This window comes from Rattus norvegicus, chromosome 3, assembly GCF_036323735.1.
Source record: "Rattus norvegicus strain BN/NHsdMcwi chromosome 3, GRCr8, whole genome shotgun sequence".
NCBI classification, from domain to species: Eukaryota; Metazoa; Chordata; class Mammalia; order Rodentia; family Muridae; genus Rattus; species Rattus norvegicus.
In genome coordinates, this window is record NC_086021.1 from 56,788,685 (window position 1) to 56,801,124 (window position 12,440).

Sequence of the window (12,440 nt, forward strand, 5' to 3'; positions counted from 1 at the left end):
CACTTAGCACTGTTAATTTGCAATTAGACTCTAATGATGTAGGCAGCACGCCAGATCTGTCCTTTTATTACACCTTAGTCCTTCTAAGAAGAAGGCACAAATCACAATCCATAGTGTGTGTGTGTGTGTGTGTGTGTGTGTGTGTTTATGGGTCTTATAGGCTAGCCTTAACTCATGGCAGACGGTCTGCCTCAGCTTCTTAAATGCTGAAATTATAGGCATAGCTTCCAGTTTTACTGTGTGTATGTGTCTGTGTGTGCACATGAGGACATACTCACATGTGGGATCAGAGAACCTTGGGTGTCCTTCAGGTTTCATATCTGTCCACCTTACCTTGCTAAGGCAGGGTGTCTCGTTGGAGCTCACCAACTGGAGGCTAATCAGAACCAGAAGCTAGTCAGATCCCCACAAACTCAACTTCCTGAATTCTTTCAGCATAGTAAATCCCACCATGCTGGGATTACAGGTGCACATCACCACACCTGGATTTTTACATGGATTCTGGACGTGGAAATCAGGTGTTTGCACCTATGTGGCAAGCACATCACCCACTGAGCTATCTCCTGCCTCCCAGTTCTACTTCAAAGGATAAGAATGTGCCCACCTTGGGGTTGGGGATTTAGCTCAGTGGTAGAGCGCTTGCCTAGGAAGCACAAGGCCCTGGGTTCGGTCCCCAGCTCTGAAAAAAAAGAACCAAAAAAAAAAAAAAAAAAAAAAAGAATACTAGAACGTGCTGGTGTTAGAGTTGGTTGTTCAAATTATATTCTAGAATTCAAACAATTGAACTCCATGCTGCGTGTCAGGCTTTAGGCCAAAATGAGTGCTACTCACTATGTCACTACCGAGCTGTGATGACACAGCCCACGAAGAAACACTGGAGACATAGCAGAACTCAGAAACTCCCTCTTGCTGACCCCATACCAACTTCCTGAACTGTTTCAATATATTGAAATGATCACATGAGATAATACATGCAAAATATTTGGTATTTTACATATACTTGCACATTTTGCAAATATTTAATATTTGACACATATTAAATTAAATATTAATTAATTAAATATTAAATATTAATATTTAGTTTGATGATGACTATACTGTAAATATTGGCATAAATATTGGGAATCTTCCCCTGAAGGCTTTATATATAATGCCAAGGAAGCTCTCTATCCCTGAATGAGTATTTGTGAGAGACGTGGGTCATGACTTGGCCTTGAATCAATTAGACTTCCTCTAACGATCTAAATCGTGCAAGAAATCTTCCAAGATACCCGCAGATACCAAGAATCTAAGCTCTTTCCCGAGCTAATGGAAAGATTGTAAAAGCTATGAAATTCTACCGTGATTTTTGCAGAATTTGAGCTGGCCCAGAAGTTTCCAGCCTAACACTGAAAGGTCACAGAAGCATGAGTACACACCTTCCAAGCCCTGAGCATTCGTATGACCCATCATGAGTCCGAAACACAAAGATGCACCGGGCAGAGCTCCCTTCTAGAAAGGGCTTCTTTCGGACTGCAGCTAGCAGCCCACTGCCAGCCACCAACTCCTTCGGTGTCTGCTGTGACTGCAGAAAGCCGTCTGGCTGCACACAGCACCTCTGTGGTGACTGAGCACAGCATAGGAACGGAGGCTTGAACATTTGCTTCAACACAGAACAATTCTGACCGCAGCCGGCCTTCTGGGAGCCAGAGTTCAATCAGGCCTGCACCACACTTCGAATGTCTCGCTACTCATCTTCACTTCCTTCCTCAGTACCTAACTCCTGATATATCTTTACAGCCCAGATAGACTCTCCGGGTTCAACTCCAGAAAACTCAAGCTGAGACTGCCCAGATGTGATAGGAAAAAAGGGGAGGGAAGGAGGGAAGGAGGGAGGGAAGGAGGGAGGGAAGGAGGGAGAGAGGAGGGAGAGAGAAGAGGATGGAGGGAGGGACGAGGGAAAGAGGGAGGGAGGAGGGAGGGAGGAAGGAGGGGAGGAAGGAAGAAGGGAGGGAGGGAAGGAAGGAAGGAGGGAGGGAGGGAGAAGGTGGGAGGGAGAGAGAGAAGGAGGGAGGGAGAAAGGAAGGAAGGAAGACAGGCAGGCTAGAGTGTCCTCAGCCCTAGAACCTATACTACGTAGCCTTGCTTGCAAAACAAACCAGTGTAATTATCAAAGATATTTTAAATAAAGAAACCATGGGAAGACGTAACCATAAGAATGATTTTTTTTTCCTTTATTGAGGTGACTAAGATCAGTCCTTAAACATGCTAGGGCAGCAGTATTTCTTCTGCTAGCTCCATCCAGCGCCCATAAAGAGCTTATAGAAGAAATAGGAAAGTCGATTCAGAAAGGGAGCTGTCGTGAAGAGAGCAGAGGTTGGAGCAATGTGACTCTGGAAAGGGGGATATAAATCTGTGAACCCCAGCAGCTCCTGCAAGCTGGAAAGCTCCTCGCCTGGAGACTCAGAAAACACACCCTGAGGAACACAAGGACTGCAGCCTGGTGACACACTATTCACATTCCTGCTCTCCAGGCGAGGAATAGGAGTTGTCTTAAGTCACTGAGTTTTTAGAAACAGAAGTGGTCCAACAGAAGATGCATATAGAGTTAGGAACCTGAGGGGAGGCGCTGCTGTAAACAAAACACCTGCAAAGCTAGCTTCGGACCTGAGCAACAGGTAGAGGCTGGAAAAGCCTAGGGTGCTGACAGACTATTACTAGAGAGAAGCTGTTAATCATTCTGCTGCTGCCAATGAACCAGGGTGTCTTCAATGCCGCTGGCTTTGTCTTCTCTGAAAATGACAGACTTTAGCCACAGTATCACTGAGAAAAAAAAAAACAGATTGGCTGAGTCTTTCTAAGAACATGCATATTCCCACAGAAAAAAATATGATATCCCTAATACGCCATATTGTTGTGCCCATATTCATGGAAATGTAAGGGAATATTGGTAAGAAAAGGAGAATAAAATGGTTGAACTTATAACTTTAGCTCAGTAGTCTATGTTGGTCTCTTGGGCAAGAACAGCTGTAACAGTCTCCTAACCCAGTGCTGTGTGATTTTGTTCCAATATCTGTGTGCATGCACATGTACACACACACACACACACACACACACACATCTGAGGGAATCTCACGTGAGGTGCCACGTGGCCATGTCAGACTCCCCTTGCACCGTGTCAAACTTGGCCTGCATTCCCTAGAGAACAGTTCTCTCTCCTGACTACCAGACTAGACTTTCCCAGCCCCAGAAGATGATAAACTACGTCCTGAATATGTTAGACTGAATAAAAGATAATTAGAGATTAATTATAATTTTACGACACTCAAATATGTTCCAAAACGGGCTACTTTAAATTTTATCTGAGTATTACTTTGATCCGATAGGACTGAGATAAAGGCAAAATAAAAACTATCTGTCTTTCCTCTAGGGGTAAAGACCAACAAATAGGACATACATTTAGGGAGTTCTCTCCTTCCAGCTCTACCAGCAAAAGCACTGGAGAACCCACAACTAGATCAACCTGCGTCCTAGTTGTCCCTGTCATGTGTCCCAACTCTCTGCAGTATTCTCTGATGTCTCAAGTTGGACTTACTGATTAGCTGACTTGCGCATGATTGCTTTTTAATAATTTATCAGTTTAGTGGTCCATTTGAAGTTTATTTTTATTGCAGGTGTCTGAGTTACTCATCTGCGTGTATATATGCACACCATGTATGTGCGGGGCCAGGGAAGGCCAAAAGAGGGCCTTGAATTACCCGGGAGTACAGTTGCAGATAGTTGTAAGCTACTGAGTGGGTGTGGGACACAAAATCTTAGCCCCCTGCAAGAGCATCAAGTGTGCTTCATCACTGAGCCATCTCTCCTACTTAGTAGGTTCTGTAAAGTGATTTAAGTCTTCAGGAAAACCAAGCAGTCTCATGTTCTTCTACCCTCAAGTTTCCCCTATTATTAAAATCTTACATACTGTAGTACATTTTTAAAACTAAATTTTTAAATTAATTCTGCTAGTGAAGATTCCCAAGGAAGTGGGGAATATGATGGAAGAAAAAAAACATAATCTCAAATAATACCTAAATGGTCACCAAAAGAGCGTGGGTGAAAAGGCAGATGTTAAAGGCACTGCCCTGGGGGCTGGGGATTTAGCTCAGTGGTAGAGCGCTTACCTAGGAAGCGCAAGGCCCTGGGTTTGGTCCCCAGCTCCGAAAAAAAGAACCAAAAAAAAAAAAAAAAGGCACCGCCCTTTGGGCTCACAGTAGTTTGAAATCTGTTACTGAGAATTATAGGTGAAAAAAATCTTTTTATGTAGTCTCAGAAAACCTCAGTGGCCCAGGTCCTATACTCATATGGAGAGAAAACTCAAGCAATAAATTTGGATAGGAACTTGAGATTCCCACGTGTTGCAGGTCTAACCTGTGTCTTACTCCTTGTAGTAAAATGCAAGAGAAAAGGGTGGATTGCCAGAATTGTTGAATGGAAGAGAAGCCAGCCGTTGATGACTTGGTGATTGAAGCCTATTCTGATCTTTAAAAAACACACAAAAATTAGGAGACTGATGTCTAATGAGGAGAAAGCTAAGGAAGTGGGTAAGAATCTTTCGCTAATGCTTCAGAAAGAACAACGAGACAGAAGGACGCTCGGTTACAGGAGGATTCTTTGAAGAGATTACTCCCGTGACTCATGGGTCCCCTCAACATCTCAGTGGAAGTTAGAAAATACTACAGAGAAGCCTTTTGGTCTAATGGAGTAAATCCTCACACGACAAACATGGGAGGCTCCCAAGGTTCACGTGAAGCTGCAGAAACAGCCAGCTCGGAATCTGGAGACAGCTGCTGTTGGATCTAAAATGGTGCCCAGGGCCTATCTATTATAAGCTCTTGTGGTGCTATTGGGAGGTGGGGGGACTTTCAAGAAATGGAGATGGGAACTGATTGCAAGTCACTAGAACTCTTCCCCTTGACGGGGGCTGTGGGCATTGGTCTCCTCTCTTTTTGCCTCCTGGCCTCTACAAGCTGGGCAGCTTGCTCCACCACAGTTGCTGAGGTACCACAGACCCAAAAGCATCACAACCGACCCGGAAGTTAAGCCTCTAGTCAACACTGCAGGCCAAAGTAAAACCCGGTTTTCATTTCTATCAGCCCCATCATCTCGGGCACTGTTTACAGACAACCAACACTGGGACCAAAAGGAAGAAGTGGAGGGATTGGGGGAGGGGGAGGGGGAGTGTTAAGACTTCAAAAGTTCTCCAGGCAGGAAGCAGACTTACAAAAGTGCTCAGCTGCAAATACAGGCTATTGGTCACGAAGAATATTCTATAGAGAAAGGCTCAAGCGCAGAGCATGGAGCTACAAAAATGGGGCACTTTTCCCAGGCTGTGAAATCTGATGCTGACATCGCAGCGGGGTTTTGACCTTGCTTAGTACAAGGCGGTATCTTTACTCCTCCCAGGACTCTCCGGAATGCAGCTTTTCCTATCCTAGGCCAGCCCCACCACTGTGTGTAGCCGACAAAGCGCTTCTTGAGATGCACGTGTTCTGTTCGCTGACTGCAAGGACTCTTGCCTCAGAATGGCCTGTATTGGCCTCACCCATGCCTGTTGAGACCTGAGACTTTACATTTTGTATTTTGGGCTGAGACTTTCACAAGTAGGCTAGGATGAACATACCCTGCGTGAGGAAGGGAAATAAATCGTTGGTGGTCAGAAGTAGACTGTGGTGGGTTGAATAATGGTTCAGAAAAATCCACCCCTAGTCTTCAAAGGCTATAAATATGCTACCTTATAAGGCAAAAGGACTTTGCAGATGTGAACATGCTGTGGGCTCTGTGATACAGGACTTATCTGGATTATCTGAGGGCACACAATGTAATCACAAGATTTATAGCATTAAAAGGAAACTTTCACAGGGCCCTCCCCCCACCCCAAATGCACTCTTTAAGTTTTCCTTAACTTGAAAGGTTTCTGTTAAGAAACGGTATAATGACCATTGATTTCGAAAAACGAAGCTTTTTCCCCCACTGAACTTACTTTAAAAGCATTAAAATGCAGTTGAGCGCTCTGAGCTCCTATGATTAATTAAAAGATTGCATCTGGATGTAGAGCATGTGCGTAAGCCTGGGATTTCTCACGCAGAGCTGGTTCTTGGTACCTTCTCAACACCATCCTGCATGTAGAAGAAAACTCATTCTGTAGCTGGACACCTCTTTCTGGAGGGGCTGGGACCTAACATCGAAGATCAGAAAGGAGTCAGCAGCGGTTTAGCCTGGAGCTTCTGTCAAGGCGTCCCAGAGAAACAGAACAGCCGTCCACCATTTTCTCTCTCCTGACCAGAATGCCAAGGTCATCAAGGCAGGAAGGCCTGAGGAGTGAAGCGTGGCCTTTTCTTACAGGGCAGGAGAGGGGCATAGCACAGTTTAGGTTTTCTTTCTATCCTGAGCAGAGGTCTTGACAATAAACATCTGGAAGCCCGTCCACTATAAATTGTTTGGGTTTCTTTCCCTCTGTTTCCTGAGGCCGCCGTGACATGATACTGTAAGAATTCCTCCTTTCATCTGCTTCCTTTCCACTGACAGCTCATAAAGGATGGGCCTCACTGGGAATGAAAGCTTCCCAGTTATTTCTTGAAATACCAGGGGAGTTTCAGCTCCACAGACCTTGGACTGGATGCCAGAGAGAACATTTTTCCTAAGTCATGGCAGCTTCGTTGCCTGGGGCTCCACCTGGATTCCCACACAGCCCTTTAAGGCCTGAGCTAATAGCTTAATAAGTCTTAGGAGAAAGATCCAGTAACCAGGTGGAAAAATTAGATAAGAGGCTTTTGCTGCTTGTTGTTTGTTAATAATATTTCTAAATGCTTGTCATGGATGAGTTTTGTACAAAGGGCCAAATTCTCTCTGTGCATCTGCTATACATAGTCTTGCTTAAGCAAAACTCTGCTTTTTAAATACTGACATGTTGCATAAGAAAAACTTAAATATGTACCTGATACCCACTTTTAAAAGGCATAGGGTCTTGATCAGGATACAGGTCTGTTGAGGTCCAGACCCACGTTCCTAACTACCTTTTGTGTGTACGGTGCTAGGGATTGAAGCCAGGCCTGTGTGCACACTAGGCATGCACTATAACACTGGCCCATACCCTAGCCTTCCGCCATGTTGGTAGCCTTTCCTAATGCTTCCCTAGTTTCTTCCTGTGTAAAAGAAAACGTTAAGTTTTTAATTACGATTACTCAATGCGATCATACATCATTATTGCCTTAAGCGAAGAAGTGTTCTTCATAAGCCCTTTAGCTCATGGCCTTCCTGGGCAGCCAGAGCTCTAAAGGACTGTAGAATCTTTTTCTGTATGTCTGTAGAGGGTTCTACCTATCCACCAGATGAGAAGCCACATGCTTCATGGAGAGATAGCAGTCAGTCTGTCTCTGTCTCTCTCTCTCTCTGTCTCTCTCTCTCTCTCTCTTTCTCTCTCTCTCTTTCTCTCTCTCTTTCTCTCTCTCTCTCTCTCTCTCTCTCTCTCTCTCTCTGTGTGTGTGTGTGTGTGTGTGTGTGTGTGTGTGTGTGTGTGTGTGTGTACCACACTGCATGTGTGGATGTGTGGTAATCAGAGGGCAGCCTGTGGAGTGGATTCTTCCCTTCTGCCCTGTGGGTTCCAGAAATCAACCTCAGACTGCCAAGCTCGCCCCAGCAGCTGAAACACCCCTCCAGACCTCCTCTTTACTTTTCATAGAATTTCTCAGAAACCCACAAAAGTACAACACATGCTCTAATGAACTCCTGTTTCAACAACTATCCAGATATTATCTGTCCCACATCTTCTATTATTCACTGCTCAGAGAGAGAGACAGAGAGAGACAGAGAGAAAGAGAGAGGCAGACACATGCACATGCTTCATCACTTTAACGTAGATGCTAGGCAACTCTACAACCAAGCTGCATCCCACCCTTGTTGTAGAATATTTTATAATGAGCTTTGGCATCAAGTGATTCCATGCAAACATTTAATAGTTAAGGAATTTTTAGCATCGCCAAGATACCATTACCACACCTAATAAAACAAATAATAATTCTGCAATATAACTTTTATTCCTGATCAAATTTCCCTGGTTGTCTCACAAACATGACTTTAAGAACGATGTTCGCACCATGACTCAAGTAAGGTCCATAGATTGTCTTAGGTAATAGGCCTCTCAAGTCCATTTTAATGTGCAGTCGTAACTCTCCTCTAAAGTCTGTGATTGTTAAATTTCTAATGCATGTGTAATCGCGCCTGCGGAGCTCAGGCTGATCCTGAATTCGCAGGTTGACAGGCTGATGTAAAGGGGCTGTGTTCTGCAGGACAAAGAATTCCTCACAAAGGGGTCTGGCGCCCTCTAGTGCTTCTTTCAGATTGTAGCTGCCTCTGAGTCTCAACCCAATTTTTGAAACAAAAATAAACAAACCCTGGTGTCACTGGTTCCCACTCAAGGCCCTTTCAGCTAAGTAACTTACAGAACACTCCTTAGCAGTGTGTCTCTTTAATATTGAGAGATAACACTGAAATCCAAGTTCAGAGCTAACAGTTTACCCATTCATTCAAGTCCTCAGATTACTAAGGAGGACGTCACAGCCCATCACTCAGAGTGACATCACCATTGTTTATGCTGGAGCTGGAGCGTCTGGCCACTGCTCCCTCGTACTTCCACTGTGTTAACTTCTCATGCTTCAAGCTGCTGCTTCTTGACGGCATTCATAACTACACTCAGGTTGGCCCAGAAAAGGTAAGGAAGGCCTACTTGAAAGGAAATGAACGGTTCCTGGCTTTTGTCATGGCACACCAAAAGAACAGAGGAGAGAGGCAATATTAAAGAAAACCAAATGAATGCATTATAAAAATTCTTAAGGCCAAGCCACATGACCAGAAGACAGGACAAAAGAAATACAGACTGTCTTAGAAATGGTGTGTTTTAAATGAGATGTTGAAATTAACATATTTTGAGTAATAATTGATTATATAGAATGTCAAACTAATATGAAAATAAAAGGGACACCAAACCAAGAAACACTGGTGTACCTTGGGTAATTCCAAATCCCTGAGTATATGGAAAGTTTGCATTTTCTGCTACAACTACATTAAAGCATATTTTTCTATCCATGTGTTTTAAATAATTGTTACTGTTTTCATTTGCTTCTTGTGACTGCAATAACTATTGACCAAAACCAATTCAGAGAGGAAAGGGTTTATTTGGTTCCTACTTCCACTGTCTGTCATTGAAGGAAGTCAGGGTAGGAACTTAAGCAGCGGTCAAGAAGAAATGCCACTCACCAGCTTGCTGCCTTTGGCTTGTTCGACTTGAGTTTTTATACAACTCAGGGCCACCTGCCCAGAGATGACAGCACCCTCAGTGGGTTAGGCCCTCCCTCATCAATCATTCATCTGGAAAATGCCCTACTGACATTCCCTTGAGCCAGTCTGATGGAGACAGTCTCTGACTTGAGATTCTCTTCTTTCCAGGTTTGTATCAAGTTAACATTTACCAACCTGCACAATGCCATGAGCTACTTTAAAATACATATTTTGAGGGGGGTTGGGTAAAATTGAGGTGGCCTTGTGGTGAACACCTAGAATCCCAACACTTGAAAGGCTAAGGCAAGAAAATCCTGAGTTTCAGGCCAGCTTGAGCTACGTAGCAAAACCCTGTAAGAAGAGAAGAAGAAGCAGAAAGATGGGAAAAGAGAAAGAAAAAGGGAGGAGGAAGAGAAGGAAAAGAAAGGAAGAGGAGGAGATGATGTAGTAAGAAGAGCAGCAAAATATAAACACAGCTCCATTCCTGGACACCAGATGAACACACACGGGAGCCCAGTGGTAACAACTTTTCAAAACTTAATAAATACAGAAGAGAAAGTCAGGTTTACAACATTGTCACCTTTAAATTCATCCTCAAAGGTTACGTTTTAGGGCTGGAGAGATGGTTCAGAGGGTAGGAGCATCGTCTGCTCTTCCAGAGGTCATAAGTTCAATTCAAAGCAACTACGTGGTGGCTCTCAACCATCTGTAATGGGATTCAGTGCCCTCTTCTGGGCTATAGGCACCTATGCAGGCAGAAAACAGTGTGCACATGATAAATACATCCTTTAAAAAAAAAAAAAAAGGTGTGATTCAGTACATCCACTACAGTTTCGGTTCAGTGTCACTTCAATGCCCAGCCCAGTGTGGACTTGCCTTGACTGTTGCCAGGCAGAATCACGCAAAGCTTCCATCCATGGCTGGTGGCTGTTTCAGTCTTCACATTACTGTCCCTCAGCTCAGATCTTCAGAAACAGTCTAGTGTGTGATTGCTTTATTTTTTTTAAATCATGTATTAGAGTAAAAAAGGGGTGGGGAGGGACATTCTTGCTCCAGATCATCCCAAGGCCAGAATGAGACGTGTTCTCTGTATCTGGCCCCAAAGAAAAACCAGAGGCTGCAGGCTGGCAGAAGTCGGCCGAAACGAGTGAGAGCGGGTTACACTGTTGAGCAGAAGATTACCTTATCTTCTTCTGTCACCCCTACTCAGATAACGGTGAAGACAGGGCACATGGCTCCCTTGTCAAGAGAGTGCAGAGCCCACTGGAGAACAGCAAGACGCTCTGTGAGGTCCTTTGAGAACTAGCAGCATCTGGCCCTGACCAGGCCCTTACTCAAGAATGGTTGCTGACTCAGGCTCCCTGACATTACAAACTTCATTGTTGGTATTTATGCCCTATGAAGTCTCCAAGAACACTGAATTAGCAAGTACTGAACTATCACCCCTAGGAAAGACACAGGGCTGGATCCTATGAGTCTTGTGTCAGTTTCAGAATTGATCAATTCATAACCATGTTTTCTTGGGATTTATTTTCGAGAACCTCTTATTGCATATCCTAACCTCCTCTCCTCTAGGAAGCATAATCTGCATGGTGTGGTTGAGTTCCTGGGAGGCTGAGCTACAAAAAAAAAATTGAAAGACTCCTCTCTGAGAACAAAAAGATATGAAAAAATCCTAGTGGGAACAGAAATGCGTCCTTGCTTCCCAAGCTTCTCAGAATACCTAATAAAAAAGAATTATCTGGAACCCATGATATGGTGGCTCCTATCTTCTTCTTGGATTCAGTCAGCCCAGTTGACTATGCCTTGTTTTGTTTGTTTGGTTTTGTTTTTGTTTTTGTTTTTGTTTTTTCTCAATGATGTTGTTCCATCCAGCAGGGCCATGAAGACTCAGCTATCCAGGGACACCATTAAGACTTCTGGACCAGCAAGATTAAGAGGATCAGAGTTAGCTCCCCAGAATCCAGCAGAAGGAGAGAACTGACTCCTGAAACTTGTCCTCAGACTTCCACATGCACACTATAGTTCACACATGCACACTCGCGCGCGCGCATGTGTGTGTGTGTGTGTGTGAGAGAGAGAGAGAGAAAGAGAAAGAAAGAGAGAGAGACAGAGATATGGAGACTGAGAGAAGGTAGAGAGACAGAGAAAGGGAGAGGGAGAGAGTGGTGGGGGTGAAGGAGAAAGACAGAGAGACAGAATGAGAGAATAATAAATAAAAAGTAGAAGAGACTTCTTTCCATACTTTGCCTATAAATGAAAGCATGTACTGTCTATTATGCTGCTGCCTTAGGGTGTTCCTCTACAAGGAAGTGATGGCTTGACCCTTGACCCTCTCCTCATCCTTGAGGGTCAAGCTCTCTAGAACCTGGTCTCTTTGATGTTTGAGTTTTACTCTCCAACTCTCTTGGCAGAGTCGTAGCGGAGACAGCCTCTCACAGCTCCTTGTATAAGCCATCTTTGATGCCTGTAACAAAATACTCAAACGAAACCAAGTTAGATGAAGAAATGTTTGTTTTGGTTCATGGTTTCAAATGTGTCCATACACAATTGTTTGGTTCCCATCACCTTCAGCTCAGAGCAAAGCAAGTCATCATGACAGAAGGCTTTGTAGAACAAAATTACGTGATTCTAAAAGCCTGATAAAGACTCCTGAGTGGAAGAGGTTAAGGCTGGAAAAGAACTTTGTTACCCTGGGTGTATGAGTGTAGTGGTTTGAATATGCTTGGTTCAGGGAGTGGCACTATTAGAAGGTGTAGCCTTGTTGGAAGAAGTGTGTCACTGTGGGCGTGGACTTTAAGACCCTCATCCTAGCTCCCTAGAAGCCAGTCTTGTAGTAGCCTTCAGATGAAGATGTAGAACTCTCAGTTCCTCATGTACCATGCCTGGCTGGACACTGTCATACTCACACCTTGATGATAATGGACTGAACCTCTGAACATGTAAGCCAGCCCCAATTAAATGTTATCCTTATAAGAGTTGCCCTGGTCATGGTGTCTGTTCGCAGCAGTAAAACCCTATTAAAGACACTGGGTTTGTTCACATTGTTCATTTGTTCGTCTCCATTGGCCTGTCATTCTCATTAAGGTAACTGTCTGGTGGCCATCATTGATGTGTAGGTTCTACAAGTAAAGAAAGCAGGG